The sequence below is a fragment of the Camelus dromedarius genome, chromosome 12, assembly GCF_036321535.1.
Source record: "Camelus dromedarius isolate mCamDro1 chromosome 12, mCamDro1.pat, whole genome shotgun sequence".
NCBI classification, from domain to species: Eukaryota; Metazoa; Chordata; class Mammalia; order Artiodactyla; family Camelidae; genus Camelus; species Camelus dromedarius.
This window is the reverse complement of record NC_087447.1, coordinates 38895834-38910264: the sequence shown is the minus strand read 5'-3', so window position 1 is coordinate 38910264 and position 14431 is coordinate 38895834. Positions and strand designations below refer to the sequence as shown.

The 14431-nt window shown below is 39.7% G+C and overlaps 1 protein-coding gene across 1 annotated transcript in view; it reads left to right on the top strand.

Moving 5' to 3' along the window:
• Positions 1-9754: 9754 nt before the first annotated feature.
• Positions 9755-14431, top strand: part of SPON1 (spondin 1) — a 391445-nt gene continuing 386768 nt past the window's right edge. The window contains exon 1 of the mRNA XM_064492555.1: positions 9755-9863. The gene's annotated coding sequence lies outside the window, so the exon portion shown is untranslated. The remainder of the gene's footprint in view (positions 9864-14431) is intronic.

Below are 14431 nucleotides of genomic sequence, written 5' to 3'. Positions count from 1 at the left end.
TCTGGAGAGACTGTGACCAACCTGAGGGTAGAAGTGGCATCTGATTCACTTCTGTGTCGCCGCACACACATTGCGGCCCCGGCACATCAGCAAACTTCGCCAAATGCAGGCATTCCCAGTGGGCGTCAATCTTCTGATTACTTCTGTTTGTTACCAGCGTATCTTTTTCTAAAAAATACAGCTTGATTGAGATATAATTCACATACCATACAACACACCCATTTAAAATATATAATTCAGTGGTTTTTAGTATATTTAGAGCTGTGCAGTCATCACTACAATTAATTTTAGAACATTTTCATCACCCACCCCTAAAGGAAACACTGTGCTTATTCTCAGTCACTCTCCATTTCCTCCAACAGTATCCAGCTTTAGCGATCACTACTCTACTATCTGTCTTTATGGGTTTGCCTCTTCTGTTCATTTCATATAAATGGGATAATACAACATGTGTGATCAAATTTCATCCTTGTTGTAGCTTATGTCAGTACTTCATTTCTTTTTATTGCCAAATACTATTCTATTTTATGAGTAAAACACATTTTATTTATCCAGTATTTGATGGAGATTTACATTGTTTCCACCTTTTGGCTACATAAATAGTAACATGAATATGAATATTCATATGCTATAAATATCCGTGTACAAGTTTTTGTGTATCTGAAAACTGGGTCAGCTGGTGACTCTGTGTTTAACCTTTTGAGAAATTGCCAAACTTTTTCTCAAGAAGCTGCACCATTTTACGTTCCAACTAGTGGTGTATGAGGGCTCTGATTTGTCCATATCCTCGCCGTCACTTGTTATCTTTTTTATTGTAGCCATCCTAGTGGGTGTGAAGTTGGATCTCCCTGTAGTTTTGACTTATATTTCCTTAATGGCTAACAGTGGTGAACATCATTTCACATGTTTGTTCAGCCAGTTGTTCATCTTCTTTGGAGAAATGTCTGTTCAGTTCCTTTGCTCATTTTTTGATTGTGGTGTATGTCTTTTTATCATACGATATATCACTTTTATCCTTTTATAGGGTATTTGAACTCTAGATAAAGAGTCATCTATATAGTCTAAATATAAGGTACAGATATATAATTTGCAAAAAAGTTTTTCCCATTCTATAGGTTGTCTTTTCACTTCCTGGGTGGTGTCCTTTGAAGTCCCAAAGTTTTAATTTTGATGAAGTCCATTGAGTGTGTTTTCCTCTTGTTACTTGTGTGTTTGGTGTCACTTGTGTGTCTTGAACAACATAACACAATAGCTCTTACCAGATAGTATTGAAATATTATCACCTTGACTCTTCCTGATGGGACTCTTGAGTGCTCTAGCAAGGGGCGGGGGGAATGGGGAACAATCTTTAGTAAATCTGTACCCTTAATAGTCCCAAGTGATTGTTCTCATTCTAGCAAAGTGGTTAAGGACATGGATTCTCCAATCAGATGCCTGGGTTAGAATCCTCACTCTGCTACTATCCCTGTGATCTTGAGCAAATTACATAGACTCAGCAGGCTTTGGGGACTTCAACTGTAAAATGGGGAAAATAGCAACCAATCAGCATTATCCTGAGGATTAACTGGGTAACACATGGAAGGAAGTTGGCCCCGGGCTTTGCACTTAGTAAACATGTTAGCTGGGGCCATTATTATCTCAGTACCTGGCAGAAAGTGGACAACCAATAAGTGCTTGTTGAATCAATGACAATAATAATAATAATAATCAGTGACTCTATGTAGAGTCACAATGCTGGTGCCCAGAGGGGCAAACATCTACTCTCTTGAAGAAGTATTTCTAAACCAGTCTGTACCTACCAGGGATAGAGTCCCATTTGACACAAACTCCTGATAAGACTTCTTGATCCTGGCATTTCTCCCATATTGGAATGTCTGTTCACATAGCCAATCCTTTGAGGGTCCTGGGGACAGCATATTCTGCTGCTCTTGCTTAACTGGCTCCTAAAAATACAAAGAAAGTAGGTAATTGTTCAAGGAGGAGATACTGCTGGGCTTTGATTCCTACTCTGGCATTACAGAGATGTCAGCATTTCTTACAAAGTCCTCAAGCACACACTTTCTCCCTGCGCTCTATCCCTTGGGTCATTATTTTGTGACACTTGTTAAGAAATATGTTTTCTTTTTTGGTCAGAAGCTTCTTCTCCCAAGTGTGTTTCTCTCCTTGGTCTTGGTGGAGTGGAGGCTGAGTTCACTGGACGCTGAGCTCAAGTCAATCTTTAATTAATTGGTGCTACTGCCCGGAGGCAGGTTCAGATCTTGGGGATGCTACCCATGGGAAAGGGCAACACATTTGAAAATCTAAGATAAGTTAAAGGATTATCACAACAAAGAACAAAGATAAATGAACTTAGTTATTTTACCAGAAAATGCAGATTAAGATTATTTTAAATTCAGTTTTTTCTTATTCTTTGGGAAGTTCAAAAGTTATTGTCCATCATTCCCAAAATGAGAAAATTAGGATGGCTGGGTTTTTTTTTTTTGCACATAAATGGATTTTATTTATAAAAGTACAATTTGTGCAAAAATTTTGCATAGAACCCCAAATAATTGATTAAGTATACACATCTTAATCAGTTGTCTCTGCTTGTTTTGAAGCTGCCCTTATTGGGTTCATCACAAGCCTGATCTTTTCACTGAAGCAGTTTCCTTAGACCTGTGCTGGGCAGTGGGTTCAGCTTTGTTCTAGCTGACGACTGATGTTTACTCAAAGGTGTACTCTTTCTTTGATTTTACCTGAATCGTGTGTGTGTGTGTGTGTGAGAGACTGGGATTGGGAAGGATGAGCATACAGGAATACAGGTGAGTAGAGGTCACAGGAGGCCTCAGGCCCCTCACCTATGAAAAAGGTGGTGGCCCTCTGGGTGGGTGGACAATCCCTGCTACCATCTCTTCACTCCCTAACAGCAATCCTGTGAGCACAAAACACGTCCATTCTTCCCTCAAAGGTCTTCCTAAAACAAGTAGACTCTACTATTTCTCAACCCTCAAGTCTGCTTTAGTATCAGAGACAGACAACATGATATAACAGAAGAACAAGGAACTAGGAGTCAGAAGATGTGGATTTGAATTCATTTCTGCCACTGAGTGATCTTGGGGAAGTCGCTTAATCAAACCTGAGTCTAACTGACTTCAACACCGGAGCTCAATAGAAAGGCTCAGCCTCTCTCATAAAGAGCCTTGAGTGATGCGCTAAGATGTTTGGATGCTACTGGGTGGGCATTTCAACATCCCTTGGAATATGGGTATGGTCCAGGGCTCCCAGGCCACCAGCTGAGTGGAGCTGAGACTGGCATGAGGACAGTAGTCACAAGTCACCTGCAGTAGCTGTGAGAACCCCCCCACCAGCTGAACACACGCAGTCCCAGTCCCTGCACTGTTTCTCAGCACACCATGGGAACAACGGGTGGGAGGTTATGTAGGAGATTTCAATTTTTATTTCTCTTACATTGAAGCTCCTTTGCCTTAGGATTCAGCATGAGCCCAATGGGATGAGGGACAGTCTATGGACAGACCACACTGCTGTGCTTAGTCCTCTGCTTACCTCTTCCACTGGCTCACTGACTCTGAACCAAATTTGTGTGCTTTCCTGGAAGGCTCCTGGCCTCCTCCTGCAAATAGGTTCTCAGTAGAGAGTCCCCTCTGAGGCTAGTCATGTGTAGCTCTGAGCCAGGCCCCTCCAGCCACATTTGTCTTCGTGTCCAGGTATGCCCTCTGAAAATGGCTTCATGTCTCACACTGAATGCAGTTTCCATTGGCTTTATTGTAAAGACTAATTACATGCTCTATTTTAAGAATCATCTTACAGCCATGCATTCTCAACAGAGGCAATATCACCCCAAAGGGGTGAAAATTGGTTCTTGGTTATATGCTTCACATGGTATAAAGCACAGACACCCATGTAAATAGTATGTATGTATGTATACAATATATTGGTGACATTAAAATTTCATTGAAGATGTTAGGGAAAAATGTCTAAAAGGCTACTTAGGGGCAATAATGAAAAAAGGCTGAGATATTCTTAATACTCTATGATAAAAAGAATATTTATATCAATTACTTCCTATGTGATTATCTTTCTGTCCATACTTATTAACAGACACTTTCCATGTAACAGAGATATTAGTAAAATAAAATGAATATTGAAGATGCTTGTTTCTGAATGTGCCTACAGATGTTAAACATTTCAAAGAAATCTCTTATATAGGCTGTATTTGGAGTACTCCATATATTTGGAATTCTGTGGGGTTTTTTTTTTTAATGAAAATATAGAAATTTCCCAAGTGATTTTATTGGCATTGGTTACCATCCTAGAATTTGAACTGAAAGCTTATTAGACATCTGTGATCAATTAACTTTTGATTATTGGCTAATTATATGCATTTAAAATATATCCAAGAGACAGAAATTATTGTTAAGTATAATAATTAAATTAATGCTATGATTGAAAATATTTTAATCTTTTATCAATCCAGGGCATTCATGGAAGGAATATTTATTATTTTATTTTAATGCACAATTTACAAAGGGCTTTCAAGTAAACTCCATTTGCTAACTGTATAGCTCATTTGACCCTCATGAGTCACATTAAAGTAAGAATTATTTTCCTGTAAAGTAAGAATTATTTAAGGATTATTATTTTACCATTTTCATTTCAGAGATAGGGAAGCTGAGGCTCAGTCAGCCTAAATGATTTGTTCAAGAGACTTTGCTGCAAAGAGTGTGTATGAGTCAGCTCAGGCTGCCGTAACATTATCAGAGACTGGGTGGTATAGTGGAGGAAAAATTCTCTTTCCTACAACCTTCTTAGGTTCTGTGCCTGGGGACTGCCTGCACTGGGATGACAAAAGACAGATTAACAAGAGAAAACAGAAGTTTATTAGCATGTGTGTCATATTTACATATGGGAGCACTCAGAGATCAGTAACTCAAAGGATTGGTTAGAACTTAGGTTTATATGCCATATGTCATGTTGCAAAGGAACAATACATTTTCTAGAAATGACAAGACAAAGCAAAAGAACCTTGAGACTCCAGGGGCAACAAATTCTGGGCTAGTTAGTGAAGTTTATGTAGATTTCTCTGATGCCATCTCCAGGCTCAGGGGTTAAAAGCTGTCTCCAATGGTTAACTTTTGTCCTTCCTGGTAGAAGGGGGGGGGGGGGGAGGATTTAAGTCCTATTTTTAGGCAAATAGGGTAAGCACAGAGATCTTTTCTTGAATCTGCTTATTCTCAGTTGCCTTCAGCTCAAAGTAATCCTCATGCCCTAGTAGTAGGTAATATGAGGTGGCGTATTTTACCTCCCTACTGTAGCTTAAATGACAGAAGTTCTCTCATAGTTCTGGAGGCTAGAAATCCAGGAGCAAGGTGCAGCAGGGTTCGTGTTTGGTGAGGCCTCTCTTCCTGGCTTGTAGACAGCCACCTTTTTCCTGAGTCCTCACATGGCCTTTTATGCAGACATGAGGAGAGGAAAAGCTCTCTGGTGAGTCTTCCTCTTCTTATAAAGTCACCAGTCCTAGGAGATTAGGGCCCCACTTTTATGACTTCATATAACCTTAATTACCTCCCTATGTGTCCTATCTCCAGATAGAGTCATGTTGTGGGTTGGAGTTTTTTTTAACATATGAGTTGGAGGGAGGGACACAATTCTGCCCATAACACAGTGACACTGGGGTTTGACTTCCTTTCCTCTGACTCCCAAGCCTGTCCCATCACATGACCCCTCCACGTGCTGGCATCCATCTTCAGAGCCAGGGCCAGACCACAGCCAGCCTAGAGCAGGTGGGCAGCTGATTCTGAGCTGACTGCTAGTGTTGGGAGGAAGGGCTACACCATCTGCATCAGGGGAGGAGAGGTGGGGGAAAGGCAAGGTTTCCACTGCCTTAGTTCAGATGCTTCTTATCTTCTTCCTTGACTATTGGAAGAGTCCCCTGCTTATTCTCTCTGCCTCTCGCCTTGTCCCACTCTTTTCCATCCCCCAAATAGTCCTTTTTCTAAAATGCAAGTCTAACCACCTCTTTACTGTGCTTTAGCCTATTCAGTGTTTCTCAACATCTAGATAAAGTCTAATTCCTTAACTGCATTTAAGAGCCTTCATGACCTTGGCCAGGACCACATCTCTGATATCATTTCCTGTTCTTCCCTCTTCGTATTGAACATTCCAGCTACACAAAGCTCCCTTTTGTTCTCTGTAATACACTGTTGGAGAAAATATCAACTCATATCAAAACTCAGCTCAGATGACATATCTTCTAGGAAATCTTCCCCCCAAATCTCTCCTAAAAAAGTTAGCCATCCTCTTCTTTCTGAAGCCATGCTAATTGGATTGTAAAAAGCAGTTACCCTCTATTGGAAGTGACTCAGTTTCATCTCCCCTAGTGGAATGATGACCTCATGTAGAACAGGGGCTCAGAAGATACTTGCTGAACAAATGAATGTTTTTGGTGGCCAGCCCCTCACTGAGCAACCAACAAAGCCAGCCTCTTCATATGGGGACTTCCAACCCTGGTTATTCTCTAACTCTAAACGCTGATGGATAATCTCAACCAACAAATTGACCCTCATAGATTCTCTGAAGAAATAGCAAATACCACCAGGAAAACTAAATTTTTCTCCGTACTTGGTAATCATCGCTTCATCCCCTCCTCTATGTGGAATAACGACTTCTGTGCCTTAGATGACAGCCCAACTCTGTATAGCTTTTAGAACTCTGGGGGTTGCGGAAGGGGTGGCCTCTAAAGCTCACAGGATGTCAGTCCTCCAAGCTTTCCTATAACAAGCAAAGGTCCCCAGAATGTCCAGGTTTGACCAAGAAGGTCAAGCATCAAGCCCTGGCAAAATCCCTTTGGTCAGAGGCCAGACTTGGCTCTTAACTTGCCACCTGCAGCCAATTGTACCTTGAACTAATTGGTTGGTCAGTTGTTACAGCTTTTTGCAGAAACCAGCTGTTTAACTCGGTGGTCTATGGCTTCCTTCCCCACATGAGATATAATTAATCTTCCACAAATGCCTTTCCTGTCTGGCTCAGTCTCTACTCTTTATTCTCTCTCCTTCCTTCTTCTGGAGCCAAACCACCTTTAGTGCTGACCCAAGGAGAGAAGGAACTCAGGGTCACCTTAAGATTCTGCTGCTTTGTGATTGAAGGGAGGAATTGCAGTTTGTAACAAAATTGTCTTGAGTTAAACACACAGACCATTCCTGACATTATTAAGATGATTCTTTATTTTAGGATCAAGAGATCTATTCTAGCCTATACAAAATCCATAGGGAGGATTCAGCTGTTCATAAGTGGCTTCTCCATTCTGTCTAACCTGCTCCAACCATCTTCTGTTGGCATGATGCCTTACAGGCCTCTCAGAGCACTCTATGGGCTCATCCCTGGGGTAGCAGAGTCACGCTGTTGAACCTTCTTTCTTTAACTCTTCTCATTTTAAATTAGTCTCCTTTTATTTATGAATTATATGATGTTATTTTTCACTCTTATACATAACACTTCAATGAATATCTTCACAAAAATAGATTTAAAAAGATTCTTCTGACTTAATTCCTTAGGATTAATTTTTAGTGATGGAATGGCTGGGTCACAAGAGAGGGATATCACTATAACTCTTAAAAAAATTTTTTTGAAGTATAGTTGATTTGCAATGTGTTAGTTTCAGGTGTACAGCATAGTAATTCAGTTATATACGTGTACACACACATATATATATATATACACACACACACACACACATTTCTTTCTCAGATTATTTTCCATTATAGGTTATTATAGGATATTGAGTATAGTTCCCTGTGCTATACAGTAGGTCTTTTTTGTTTATCTATTTTATATATAGTAGTGTGTACATATTAACTCCAAACTACGAATTTATCTCTCTCCCCCTTTCCCCCTTGGTCACTGTAAGATTGTTTTCTATGTCTATGAGTCTGTTTCTGTTTTGTAAATAAGTTTGTGTGTATCATTTCCTTTAGATTCCACATATAAGCAATATCATATGATACTTGTTTTTATCTAACTTACTTCACTTAGTGTGATAATCTTTAGGTCCACCCATGTTGCTGCAGATGGTATTATTTCATTCTTTTTTATGGCCAAGTAATATTCCATTGTATATATATATGTACATCTTCTTTATCCAATCATCTGGTGTTGGACATTTAGGTTGCTTCCATGTCTTGGCTGTTGTAAATTCACTATAACTCTTTCTAGCTATTATATCTTGCCTTATATATACAGCACCAACTATGTGCAGGTGCTTGTTTGAGAGCAAGATCACCCACACTGAGGGCTATGGCTATCAATTTGTCTTTATTAATTAAGTGCATACAAAATACTATTTTCAGTTCCATTCCAATTTCTATATAAGCCATGGCCAGCATCTTCAAAGTGCAACTTCTTATAAAGGCATGGTCAACTCAGACTTTTTAAGCACCACTAATTTAACTCAGACTTTTTTCAGGCGTCACTAACTAATAACTAAACTGCTGTTTCCAAGTTCTTTTAAATCCTATTCAACTCAGCTTTGGTTCAAGACCTGTTTGACTACTGGAAATGTGATGCCCTGCACCAGGTTCATGGGGCTCTTCCCCTTTCTCCCCTCCCCTCCCCTCTCTTCTGCCCTTGTCTACACAGGTGGCATCTCTCTACATTGCGTATCAGCTCTGCCACGGGAGTTATGTCTAACTCCGCATTTCTTTCCCTAGTAACATGTTTTGACTCTTTGTTCCAAATGCGCAGGATTACTGCTTTGTTCCAAAATGCTGTCAGAGCCCAAAATAGCTTGGAAAATTTTCCTTGGAAATTGTTTCCAAAAGCCATAGGTCTGTCCTTTTGAATCTCCTTACTGGTATTTAGAAAACAGATTTTATTTTTGGAAGGAAACTAGTATCTTTTACATACTTTTCATATCAGACAAGACCCTGGTGGAAGCCAGAAAGCGTGCCATTATTTCAGTGGAGAGAATTTAATGTAAAGAGAACTGCTTCCCAGATAGAAGATAACTGAACAGGAAATAGGGGGAAACTGAGGTTTCGTGAAGGCAGTAGCTGTGGGAGGTAGCTGCCTCCCCTAAGGATGGGAGAACAAAGGGAAGAGGTTGGGATTACTAAATCTTAGAAGTTTGCAGAAAAGGGCTGCAGAGCTGGGACTCAGCCCTCTAGGGAGGGGGCATGCTCAAATGGAACTAAGGCTCTGAGTACAGAGCCCAGGGAAGAGGCTCCTGGGAGCTGGGATTCTGACTCCCAAGGAGGAGAGGCTGGTGGCTGGTGCTGTCTTTCTGAAACAGCACAAAGCAGTCGGTTCTAAGAGTGTGGAAGGGCAGCAAACCAGAACTACCCGCACTGCTGGAACCAGAAGCCCTGCAGGGTGAGAAATGTTGCTGGGGCAACGCTGATAGGAATGGGAAGCAAACAAAGGAGAAAGTCTGCATTCCCTCCTCCGACCCTCAAGCTCCCTATCTCCCTGATAGGCAGAGCCTGACAGGGAGCCACCTGGCAAAGGAAACATGTCATCTGCCCAGGCTCAGCCCCAGTATCAGAAAGCAGAGTGAGGAGGAGGGGAAAATTGGAGCCGAGAAACAATGACTTAATAACCAGCAACCCACCATGTATCAGGCAAGCCTTTTCAAATATGAGATCTTTAGTTCTCCTGCCACCCCTGTGACTGAGGAATTCTTGCCCTAGTTCATAGAAGAGGAAGTGGAGGCCCAGAGAGAGTAAAGGATCCTAGCAGCCCTGGAATGGGAACACACATCTTCTCACCTTGTGCTCACGTTTGTTCCACTGACATCTGCTGAAGTGAAGCTTTCTTCTGGATGACAAGGGAAGGAGTTTCCTTATCTCTGAGGGGGGCTGTCACGAGAGGAGGTAAGAAGGAAGACAGGAAAGAGCCAGGGAGTTGGCGTAAAGCTCTGCCATATGTAATATGATTATTCCTTGTTACCCACTCTCCAGTCTCTTTTCTAAATTCTACCCAGCTCATGAAACATCTGAAATGAGTAGATTTCTTGTGGAAACGTTAAAAGGTCTGAACTTTGCACCAGGAGAGACTTAGAGAGGAATAAGGACAGCATCTGAGGATGTAACACGAGAGTCAGAGAGGGTAAACTCTTTGGTAGTAGAAATCTTGGAGTTTTATGACTTCTTTAGGCTGTGTAATTGGTCTCTATCTTTAGACTTGGGAGGCTCTAACTGACATTTAAATTATACCCATTTTACAGGCAGAGAATTTGAGGCTAAGAAGGGGGTGAGGTAACATGACCAAGATCACAGGTTATAAAACTTGGATTTGGACTCAGTTCTGATTCCAAAAACACTTTCTCTGCCAAATGGGACAGACAGGAGAAGCCACAGTAGTACTATTACCTACCATTTATTCAACATAGATTGCATACTTGGAAATATGCTAATTGCTTATTTTGTTTAATCCTCACAATTTCATGAGGTAGATACCATTATAACTATTTTACAGATGAAAAACAGGCTGAGCTAGGCTAGATAATATGCCCTATTCATAGCCAGCAGTTAAGTTGAGCAGGAATCCTCACTTAAGTTCTTTGGACTCCCATATCTTGTGCTTCCAATCAATGTGCCTAATGTGCCTAAGAATCGCCCAGGGATCCTGTTAAAAGCAGGATCCTATTCAGTAGATCTGGGATGAGGCCTGAGATGCTGCATTTCTGGTAAACTTCCTGGTGATGCTAATGCTACTGGTCCATGAGCCTCACCTTGAGTAGCAAGTCTCCTACAATGACGTCTTACTGCTTCCCTATCCTGCCAAGCCCACCTCATCATCTCCAAGTTGGCTTACCACTGAGATCCCAAGCAGCCTCTTGGTCAAGCTCTGCGGTGATACGACATCCAAAACTAGTCCTTTTTTTTTTTCCTTCCTCTGAAAATGTTCGTAGTAAAGGAAGTAACCAAACAAATCCATCACCTGGCAGGTCATTAAGGAAAACATGATTTTGCCTCCATGTGACTCCATTCAATTAATGAAGCTGTCATTAAAGCCCATGACTGTGTCAGGAAAATTAGTTTCAGGTGTTGGATTGTTTGGGTTCTAGAATCATTCCGATATTTTTAATGAGGAATATTTGAAATATGGTCACCCTCCTCCCCCTTAGGGGTTTAGAGCTCAGGATGCCTAAGAAGTCAGACGTATTGGGGGCCAGCAGGGGGTTTACAGGAAGTGATTAACAACAGCCATTGTTGTCTCTTTCTATTACCCCAAGGCTGCCCATTGAGAATGTTTTCAAAGCAGCGTTTCGTGGGAGAAGCAGGAGCAAATGCAGCTTATGAAAAGTGCTGACAACTTCATAAAGGGACCCAAAGAGTGCTAACTAGGGATTTCCCACTCATACTGTCTGCTCATAGAATGGAGAGCCTTAAGGAAGATTCATCTCCCTCTCTAACAGAACAATTATTTTGTTAACTCTGGTTAAAAGAAACATTTATTTATGCAAGAAGCATAGGAGGTGGGTTAATATTTTTTTAAAAAAATAACTGACATGTTTTCCTCCTGTAGTCTCACCGTCTTTTATTTCCAAACTTATCTCAAACAAGACCTCAGTGTCCCAGCTCTCACTGAGTTGTTGCAGCAGAAATGCAGAGAATCAAAATAAGCCCCCCCTTTTTTTTGGCTTGGGAGCCTTAGAACTGTGTTTGGACTTCAACAATAAGTTTGGAAAAATGCTTATAGAGTAAGCTTGCTTCCCCTCCACACTGGGGAGCCAAAAGTGTCTGGGCTGAAGCATTGAGAAAGCAATTCAGGAAGGAGACAAAGTTCATTGCTGGTGGCGGTGTCTGAGAGTGTTCCTGTCTTGTACCCTGACCCATGGGTTGACATCCTAGTACAGGAGAGGGGCACAATAGAAACTGAGTTTATGGTCCTGCTTGGCATGCAATGTGTTCCCTCCTATGAGAAGTTTCTGTGAATTTCTTATATATCTTCTCAACTACGCTTTCTTTTCTCTATGTTTTGTGTGTCAGTAATTTAGTCATTTTTATTGTTGAATAACATGCTATCATATCAATATGCCATAATTGATCCATTCACTTGTTGATGGACCTTTGCGTTGTTTCCAGTTTTTGCTGTTTTGAATAAAGCTGGTATGAACATTCATGTATAGTTTTTTTTAAATAAGCTTTTAAATTTTAAAATAGTTTCAGATATATAGAAAAATTGCACAGGCAATACAAAGAGTGTATATCGTACATCCAGCTTTCCTTATTGTTAACATCTTGTATTAATATCATGCATTTGTCACAATTAACAAACCAAAATTGACACATTATTATCAACTAAAGTCCATGCTTTATTTAAATTTCCCTCATTTTTTCCTAGTGTCCTTTTACTGTTCCAGCATCCCATCCAGGATACCTTATACGTTAAGTTGTCATGACTCCTGAAGCTTCTCTTGGCTGTGACAAGTTTCCTGGACTTGCTTTGTTTTTTTATGACTTTGACAGTTTGGCGGAGTGCTGATCAGATAGTTTGTGGAATGTAGCTCAGCTGAGATGTGTCTGATGTGTTTCTTATGATTAGACTAGGGTTTGGGGTTTTGGAGAGGAATATCATAGAGGTACCATGCTGCTCTCATCACATTACCCCAAATGTACATCCTACCAATATGTGCTGGATTTTTTTCAATATTTTTTCTGCATCTTTTGAAATCACCATAATTTCTCCCATATATTTTATTCATGTAGTGGATTATATCAATTGATTGTCAAATGTTGACTCAACCTTGAATTCCTGGGACAAACTTAACTTAGTCACAATGTATTATCCTTTTTATATATTCCTGGATATAATTTGCCAACATTTACTTGAAGATTTTGTGTCTATGTTTATATCATTAATTTATTTTCTTTCAGTATTTTTGTTGGTTTTGTTATCAGAGCAATGATGTCCTCATAAAATGAGGGGAGTTGTGTTCTCTTCTGTTTTCTGGAAGACTTTATGTAAGACTGATATCATACCTTAAATATTTGATAGGATTCACTGGTGAAGACTTTGGGCTTAGAATTTTCTTTGTTAGAAGGTTTTTAATTATAAATTTTATTTCCTTAATAGATATATGGCTATTTAGAGTTTTTAATTTCTTCTTGAGTCAGAGGTTTTTAATCACAAATTCTATTTCCTTAATGGGTATAAGGTTATTCAGATTTTAAAGTTTCTTTTTGAATCAGTTTTAGTATGTTATGTTTGCAAGTAATTTGTTCATTTCATCTAAGCTCTCAAATTTATTGACATAAATGTGTTCATAACATTTCCTTACTATACTTTGAATGTCTGTAGGATATCTACTGATATCCCTACTTTCATTTTTTTATATTAGCAATTTGAATTCTCTTTCTCTTTACTTTTCTTTCTTGCCAGAGACTTATCAATTTTAATAATATTTCAAAGAATCAACTTTTGATTTTTTAATTTCTCCTAATGTTTGTCTGTTTTCTATTTCATTTATTTCTACTTTTATCTTTATTATTTCTCTCCTTCCTCTTCCTTCGGGTTTACTTTTTTTTCTCCTAGCTTCCCCAAGAATAGGTGAAAATTCTGATTTTTAAATTTTAAGCCTTTTTTTTCTGCTTTAATTTTTAAAGCTATAAATTTCATTCTAAGCACTGTTTTTGGTGCATTCCACACATTTTAATATGTTGTGTTTTTATTATCTTTCATTTTTGATTTTTAATTTTATTTATTTATTTTTGGTGGGGGGAGGTAATTAGGTTTACTTCTTTATCTGTTGTTGGAGGAGGTACTGGGGATTGACCCCAGGACCTCAGGCATGCTAAGCATGCGCTCTCCCACTTGAGCTATACCCTCCCCTCCCATTATCTTTCATTTTTGAAACATTTCCCAATTTCTCTTGTGATTTGTGACTCTTGGATTATTTAGAAGTGTGTTATTTAATTCCCAAATATTTGGGGAAATTTTCTAGATATTTTATTTTTATTGATTGCTATTCAGTTTTATTATCTGTTGTGGCTAGATTCTGTACTCTATAAGATTTTAATCATTTGAAATTTATTGCAGATTATTTTTCAGTCTTTCCATGTGGCTTTGCCATTTGTTTTGCAAAGGAGGTAGAATATATTTTCCTACCTTTGACTTTCAAGCTGAGTATGTGACTTGCTTCAAGCAATAGAATGAGATGGAAGCGATGGCATGCTGGTTTCAAGCCTAGGCACACAAGGCCTTGAATATTTCCAGTTGCTTTCTGGAGGTTTCATCATCCCTATGAGAAGAACATGCCAGAACTAGCCTGCTGGCTCGGGGAGGTTGTGCAACACAAGGGGTGGAGTTTAAACATGGTCAGCCATGTGTAGTCAACCTCCAGACCGTCCATCAAAAATACATAATTGTTTGTTTTAAGCCACTGAGAGTTTGGAATGATTTGCTATATAAAAGCTAACTGGTACAGCCAGTCTCC